Below are 8,588 nucleotides of genomic sequence, written 5' to 3'. Positions count from 1 at the left end.
GTTTTAGGTGAAAAAGCACAATCAACAGGCATATAGGGTGAACATTTACATCAGGGAGATACACTCCTTGGAGCAATCAATCATGGGGGAACAGAAGGGCAGTGTGTGCACAGGGAGATAGCTCAGAGGAACGGGAGTGCACAGGAGAGGACACAGGGAAGAGGTAACTACAGGGAGGTGGGAAGAGAGCTGTTACACTGTGGGGAATTGCAGTCAATGTCACGAAACCAAATGTCTATGAACTGCTGTATGGAAAATGAATTTGTAAATTTTTACCCAAATCGTAATAAATTTTTTAAAGGGTTTTAGGAGGAAGCACCTGGGGCTGGTCTAAACTGGGGATGGTCGTTTTTGGTTGTCATGCCTGTGTACAGATTGGTGTGCAGAGGGAAATAGGTCCCCCATGTGATGATGGTTTATGTCCTGGGGGACAGGAGGAAGTTGAGCGTCTCAGGCAATAGGAATGGTGTGGGGGCTCGGTCCAAACAGGGGTAGGAACCTGGGGAGTTCAAGGGGATGGGTTCATGCATAAGTGAGGGTGGAGGATGGCTGGAGATGAGTTTGTAAAAGAAGGGGGATTAGGCTTGTTGGTCAGTGTGGTTCAAACCCTGGGTGGAGAGGTCGGTCCCTAGTTTGGAAAAGCTTATACAATATCCTTAATGTTTTCCAGAAAAAAAACAGAAGTGGACCTCAAATTGCTCTTTTTGGAGTGAGGTACCACACAGAAAGAGAAAGACTGGAGGAGAGATGTGAGTGGTTTAAAAGGAGAAGCTGCTGTGAGGACTAGGGAGCCATTCAAGCCTTAAAACAGAGTGAAATTCTGTTTGGATATTATATTATTCTTGTCCTTGGTCAGTAGAGATTGGAGCACGTCCACTTCCACTCACGCTCATCTTTTTCATTGTTGTTGAAATGATACCCAATTGAAAAGGAGGGGGAGGCCTGTCTATAGTAGATAGCATGAAACCTTGGCTGCTGCTGTCGTGAGGTGCCGTCAGGTCAACTCCGACTAACAGCGACCCCATGCACAACAGAACGAAACACTGCCCGATCCTGCGCCATCCTCACAATACTTGCTGTACTTGAGCCGGTCCTTGCAGCCACTGTGTCAATCCATCTTCCCCTTTTTCACTGACCCTCTACTTTACCAAGTGTGATATCCTTCTCCAGAGACTGGTTGCTTCTGACAACATGATCAAAGTAGGTGAGACAAAGCCTGGCCATTCTCACTTCCAAGGAACATTCTGGCTGCACTTCTTCCAGGATAGATTTGTTTGTTCTTCTAGCAGTCTGTAGTATTTTCAGTATTCTTCGCCAACACCACAGTTCAAAGGCAGCAACTCTTCTTTGGTGTTCCTCGTCCAGTTTTCACATCCATATGAAGCAATTGAAAACACATGGTTTGGGTCAGGCACATCTTAGTCTTCAAAGTGACATCTTTGCTTCTTAACACTCTAAAGAGATCTTTTTCATTTTTTATTTTTTTACTCTTATTGTGGTGAAACCGCATACACACCAAGACATGCACCAACATAATTGTTGTTGTTGTTGTTATTTGCCGTCGTCGGCCCCGACTCATAGCGACCCCTCCTTCGGTTTCCGAGGCAGTATCACTACGGATAGTAGGGATGCCGAACCTTCCTTCCGAGGAGTGGCTGGTGGGTTTGAACCGCCAGCCTTCTGGTTAGCAGTCAAGTGCCTTAGGCACTATGCTACGAGAGCTGCCACCAACATAATAGCTTCCACATTTACAGCTCAGGGACACTGATGACAATTTCATGATGTGCCACCATTATTGCTATCCTTTTCCAAAATAGTCCACCACCATTGGCACAAACTCAGTGCCCCACAAACAAAAGCCTCCCCTTTCACCCTCCCTCCTATCACTGGTAACCACTAATACTCCTTGGTTTCTATATAAATCAGTGTGTGTATGTGTGTGTGTGTGTGTATTTGAAACCTATCCAGCAATTTTCCCTCCCCTCCCATCCCTGGTAACCAACAAAGTTTCCTTCCATGTGTAAACATTTCCTTGACTTACTACAATAGTAGGCGCTCTGGTAGTGTAGTGCTTAATGCACACGACTGCTAACCAGAAGGCTGGCGCCTCAAACCCACCAGCCACTCCTCGGAAGGAAGACTGGGCGATCCTACTTCCGTAGTGATACTGCATCGGAAACCCAAGGAGGGGTCGCTATGAGCCGGGTTCGACTTGACGGCACATAATGACAACATTACAATAATGGACTGATGCAATGTTTGTCCTGTGATTGACTTATTTCACTCAGCATAATGTCTCCGCTCAAAGTTAATCCAGGTTCTGCGGTGTTTTGCAGATTCGGTATTATTCTTTAGTGTTGCATAGTATTCCAATGTGTGTACGTACCAAAGTTTGGTTATCCGTTCCTTTAAAGAGATCGCTTACATCAGATTTGCCCAGTGCAATATGACATCTGACTTCTCGACTCTGCTTCCTGCAGTTAGCTGTACCTTGGTTAAAAAAACCAAGAACTCACTGCCGCCGAGTTTCCGAGGGAGCATCTCTACAGAAGGAGATAGTCCAGTCTTCCTTCCTGCTTCTGGTTAGCAGTCAGATGCCTTAGGCACTATGCCACTACAGCTCCCATACCTTGGTTACTGGTAACTAAAGCAATGAGCAGCTGAGATAACGTATATTTTTTTTATTTTTTATTTTTTTTCTCACCTGTCCAAAATTTCAGAGGTAGTATTTGGGGCAAGTGCAGCTGTTCACCAGTGTTGTTTACCAGCAGGAGGTGTACACTCTCCTGGCACCACGGTTACCTCAGGGTACCAAGTTGGCTGCCACAGCTCTAGATCTCAGGTCTGACTTGCAGGTTAGGGAAAAGTTTTCTGCTGAAAGAGGCTTGGGCTGAGGGCCGAGCCACTGCTCGGAGACAGCAGGAGGTCATCGGGGCCAGGAGAGCCAGGATGCTACTGTGTACCTGGGACACCTGGATGAGAAGGTTAACGAACCACTGTTAGGAGAGCTGTTTCTCCAGCCAGGGCCAGTAGTCACCCTCCACGTGACAAAGGATATAGAGTCAGTGGCCAGCATCCAGGCCATGGGTTTGTGGAACTCTTGAGTGAGGAAGATGCTGACTGTGCCATTAAGATCACGAATATGATCAAACACTATGAGAAACGAGTGCGGGTGAACAAGACTGCAACTTAAAACAAAACCTGCATGTAGGGGCCAACATTTTCATTGGGAACCTGGACCCAGAGATTGATGGTATTTTAAGCACCTTTGGGGGGACATCTTACAAACCCCCAGTATTATGCAGGACCATGACACAGGCCTTTATGCCTATATTGATTAATCATTCATTAGTTATTCATTAATTAATTACTAATTTTGCTTCGTTTGAGTCTTCGGATGCAGTGACTGAGGCCCTGGATGAGCTATCTCTCTGTAACTGCCCTATCACTGTATCCCATGCCTTTAAGAAGGACTCTATTGGGGAGCCCCATGGCTCAGCGGCTAAATGACTTCTGGCAGCCCAAAACCCACTCTCCGAGGCTGACCGCCATCACCAGCTGTTTGCAGATGCAGCCCCCCCCCCCCACACACACACACCCTCTGCCCATAATCCTATGGTATCATCACTGGGGTCTGGGCTTCCTCTGCCAGGTATGCCTCCTCCTGGCTCTTTCACACCCCCAGTGCCACCTCCTGGAGTCCTCCCACCTAGTATACTCACAGCCATGTCTCCCGCATCTATGCCCCTGGGGGCTGGAGGACATGGCCCCCGAGCAGCAGGACCCCTGGACGTCTTCAGCACGGACACTCATCCCCGCCAGGTGGGATGCCCCATCCGGGGATGTCTCAGATGCAGATGGCTTTCCTGGCTTAGGACACCCCCGTGCTTGGACCCTAGGCTCTGGACGACAGCCACCACCCCGACCGCTACCTGGACCCCGTCCAATGGGCATGGCTCCCCAAGGGCCCTCCATTTAGATCACCCACGGGTCACCGAGGGCCTATACCCCCACCTACATGCCATGCGGGGACCTCCTCCACTGATGCCCCCTCGTGGATACACAGGCCTTCCACGACCACTACCCCCAGGGGCCCCTTCCTCCACCTAACCCCTCTCCTCGGCCTCCAGAGCCCCTTCCTGGCCCACTTTGGGGCCCTCACCCTCAGTAAATCCTCCTGCTCCTTTCTTCTCTTACAACCTGTTGCATCCTTCTTGGATCAGTCAGAGTAGCTGTAGCTCCCTGGGGCTAACAGACACTAAATTCCTCTCAGGACTTTTATTGTAAGCAATTTTCTCCGTTTTTTTTTTTTTTTTTCTCTGTTGGTCCCAAGTGTTTTGCAAATGCATAGAGATAAAATAAAACTAAACTTGATTTTTTAAATAAATAGATAAAAGAGGTGTGGCCTTTTTATTTGCCAAGAGATGCCTCCCTAGACACTTGCATCTACGTCTCAGGTCTGAACTATGTCTGGTGGCCAATTCTGGCTGCACGGGTGGCCAGAGAATTGTTTCTGTCTGGACAGGTTGGTACTCTGGACAAAACCAGGGTCCGTTAGGGAGGAAAAAGTCGTAACTGGGCATCGGGTAGGGAGTGAATGTGGGCTAAAACCCTGAGAAGAGTGATGGCTCCCGCCAAAACCCGTGCAGACATTGCAAGATGATTCTGGACCTGAAGGAGGGCCAAGCTGACCTGCTACCGACTACAAAAAAAGAAAAAAAGCTGATTAGAGAGGCCAGCTATATGACAGTTAACTGATTACCACACAAAGAGGAGCCGGAGAGTGGTCAGATCAACACTGCATCACACGTCAACGCTGGCACTCGTAATCAAAATCTCGCGTTTTAGGAGCCACAGAACCAGTACAAAGCACAAATTAACTCGGTGTAACTCTCCTTCGCGGGAAATCCGAACTAAACACCACTGCCCCAGCCCTGGGTATCATTCAACAAGCAGCTGCAAACAGCAAGCAAACGGAGCAGGAGCCCAAAGGTAAGAACAACCTCCAAGAAAAAGCACGCTACAAGTCTATCACTGGAACTGTGGGTAGTAGGCGTAGTGCCTAAGGCACTTGACTGCTAACCAGAAAACTCAAACCCAACAGCCACTCCTCGGAAAGAAGGTTGGGCAATCTATTTCCGTACTGATACCGCCTCGAAAAACCAAGGAGAGAGATCGCTGTGAGTCGGGGCGACTCAACGGCACATGACAACAATCTATCGTTAAAGCAACGTAAGAAATCAGGGGAGAGCGCGAACGCAGTCCCCCACTACCACAAATTATGCAGTCGAGTTTCCCACATTTGGGGAAATCGCAGGGGTCAGCACATCCGGAGTGCAATGGATAAGCCTCGCCCTGGGAAAACCACCTTCGTGATCATGGTATCTCCCCTGCCAGGTAAGTATGAGTTCTTCGGCCCGCCTCCACCAACACCCTCGCGCTCCTCACGCTCTTAACATACGGTCACTGTCCTCACGCGGTCCCAATGCGCTCTTCTTCAGCCCCGCTTCCTCCAACTCACAAATCAAAAAAGCCACCCGGGAACACTGAGATCTTGACAAATGCAGGACGTGAGAGCCAAGACGAGAGCGGGACCGGCGGGCTCTGCGCGCGGTGCACATCTGCATACGCACCGCCCTTCCTGTGACGTCGGCAGCACGGCCCTCGCTCGTTCTGGGAAAGCCTCAAATGGTAAAGCCTTCAGAGACCTGTTCTGACTATTCTAGTTGAAATGAATAGTATTTTGTAACTTGTAGGCTACGGAACATTAAATATTCCACGGACTGCCAGAAGAATGAACAAATCTATCTTGGAAGAAGTGCAGCGGGAATGATTTTAGGAGCCAGGATAGCAAGACTTCCTCTAACTCTGGGAGGCGGGGGCGGTAAAAGCTTACAGAGCAAATTCGTTTTCTAGTCAACATTTTATACACATAAAAGAACCGGGTGCTTGGCCTAAGGAGAGGCTTCTGCCGAAGATTCAGACTGGGACTCCATCTATGCTGCTTATTCCTAGCTGACTTTCAAAGGTCAGCTAGCCAGCACCCTTCAGGAAGTCTGAAGCCTTCCCTCTTCCCCGTTCCTCCCACAGCATGCCCCTGGGAAGAACGTTCACTCTGGCTGGCCCTGGAAAAGGAGCCCTGGTGGCATAGTGGTTAAAGCATTCAGCTGCTAACCAAAAGCCTGGCCAGATGCTCCTTGGAAACCCTATGGGGCAGTTCTACTCTGTCCTACAGTGTCACTATGAGTTGGAACCGACTCAGTGGCAGTGGGTTTGCTTTGATTTTGGGGGACCCTCGAGATACCCGTAAATTAAGCTCTTCAGTGACTCCAACTTTATGATAAGCAAAATAACATTTCAGACATCTGGCCGTTGTCTTGTGTCGGCTAAAGCCTAATTTTGTAAATGCCAACCAATCAGAATTCTTTTCTTGGGAGTTCCTGGGTATTCTGTGTTTAAGCTCTGTGTTAGTTTTGTTGTGTGGAAACTTATTTTCGCTGGAGTTCTTTGGTGAATCCTCACGAAGTGCTGCCCGATTCCAGATCGCTTTGTTCCTTCAATAAACCCTTTGCTTTAATGTTGTTGTTGTTGTTATGTGCCGTCGAGTCGGCCCCGACTCATAGCGACCCCTCCTTGGGTTTCTGAGGCAGTATCACCACGGAAGTAGGATTGCCCAACCTTCCTTCCGAGGAGTGGCTGGTGGGTTTGAACCGCCAGCCTTCTGGTTAGCAGTCAAGTGCCTTAGGCACTATGCTACCAGAGCTCCGGCACTGTTCCTGCTTCCTCTCTGGGCTCCTTGTTTCCATTCGTCCTTCTTTCCTGCTGCTTCCTGCCTTCTGAGCTTTGTTTTGGGGCAACTGCTGCCCTTCTGGTCTCTTACGTACAGGTGGTTAGTGTGAGGAGTACCGGCCCTCACCAGTGTCATTTATTGTTCACTTTACGGGCCTCTCTGTTGTTTGGCTGCAGGGGGATCCCCGGGCTGGGTTCAGTTCCAGTTTTGAAGAGCAGCTGAGAGCCACAGCCTCGGAGGTTCCACCAGTCTCTATCAGACTAGGAAGTCGGGCTTTTTTTTTTTTTTTATGATTCTGAATTTTGTCCTACATTCTTCTCCCATCCCATCCAGGACCTTCCATGGTCCCGATCAGAGCGGTCAGTAGTGGTAGCCGGGCACCATCTAGTTCTTCTGGTCTCAGGGTAGTGGAGGTTGTGGTTCGCATTATCCATTAGCCCTTCACACTGATTGCTTCCTTGAGTCTTTGATTTTCTTCACTCTTCTTTCCTCCAGATGGGGAGAGACCAAGAGTTGCATCTTGGCTGTTCGCATCTCGTGTGCTTTTGACATGTTATCAGTAGTGACCGGTCCCTGGAGAAGGCCATCATGCTTGGTAAAATGGAGGGTCAGCAAAAAAGAGGAGGACCCTCAACAAGATGCACTGACACAGTGGCTGCAACAGTGGGCTGAGACCCAGCAAGGACTGTGAGGATGGCACAGGACCGGACAGTGTTTTGAAGTTAGATTGAAGGATTTGATTGTCTCATGGCCTTTTTCTAAACTTCTCCCCATTTGGAAGCAGCAGCCATTTGGGCTAGTTCCTACTTTGTGTACGTTTTCACTGGCTGTCCTCATGGCCTGGGTTGACCTCCACCGCAGTTTCTCTGGGTATGACGTGTTGACCGTGTAGCCAAGTGAATAAGGTAAGGTGCAAAAGACTATGTGTAGTGTCCTATTCTTTATGTAAGAGAGATGCGGGTATAAGGAAACATACATTCGTCTTACAAAAGGATGGATGAACTGGAATTGATGAAATTACCTGCAGGGGTGAGAAGGAACAGAATGGAAGGAGAGATTGACATTTTTCTGTGTGGACCTTTTATGCAATTGGGACTCCTAATGTTTTACATATTATATAAAATAGGAAAAAGGGACTCTAAACTTCAGTATAAACATCAACAACCTAACTGTATGTCAAATGAATAATACAACCGTACGAGAAACAGAAATAAATAACTGAAGTAACATTGAACACAGTACATTGATTATGCTCAGTCTTAAGACAAAAAGAACTGTTATGGCCCCTGTCCCCCACCAAGGGTAAAACAGCCTAAGGGATCAGCCATCTTGACCGAGCGTTAATGTTTATTTTTTTTTTCCCCCCTTGTTATAGGCCTCCAGGTCTCCCCGCTTGAGTGCACCCACTCCCACATTTCTCCCCATCTTTCCTTGCAGGCCCAAATGTACCCACTCCCACATTATTTCCACCTCGTAAACTTAATCTTTCCGGGTAAGTACAAAGAGTTTGTAAAACAATTCCTCCTAACCGAGGCTACTTTTATATCACTGACCAGAAGAACATCAGAAAGTTCACAAGGCAAAGAAGACTCATTCCCGTCACAAGAAGAAGGCATTATCAGCATTCCTCACACCCCCTACCCCCATGGCCCCATTCCTTTTAAAAACCCTAACTTTTCCTCAGCTCAGGGAGACAATCTTTGGCAGACACAATCCCCCTGGCTCTTGGGTTTCGATACGCAATACCACACTCTTCCTTTTCACCACATCCTCTCGTCCAGTATTTGGCTCTCCTCAC

The 8,588-nt window shown here is 48.3% G+C and overlaps 1 non-coding gene and 1 pseudogene across 1 annotated transcript; one reads left to right on the top strand and one right to left on the bottom strand.

Moving 5' to 3' along the window:
• The first annotated feature begins 2,292 nt into the window (after positions 1–2,292).
• Positions 2,293–4,171, top strand: LOC103195119 (annotated as a pseudogene).
• A 1,070-nt stretch (positions 4,172–5,241) lies between these two features.
• LOC122149829 lies at positions 5,242–5,405 on the bottom strand. The gene has a single exon (XR_006163354.1). It is a non-coding gene; the product is annotated as a U1 spliceosomal RNA (small nuclear RNA).
• Positions 5,406–8,588: the final 3,183 nt, after the last annotated feature.

Source organism: Orycteropus afer, unplaced genomic scaffold (assembly GCF_000298275.1).
Source record: "Orycteropus afer afer isolate SDZICR_OR568_19922 unplaced genomic scaffold, OryAfe1.0 scaffold00051, whole genome shotgun sequence".
NCBI lineage: Eukaryota > Metazoa > Chordata > Mammalia > Tubulidentata > Orycteropodidae > Orycteropus > Orycteropus afer.
The sequence above is the reverse complement of the archived record's forward strand: the minus strand, read 5'-3'. Positions and strand labels throughout refer to the sequence as shown.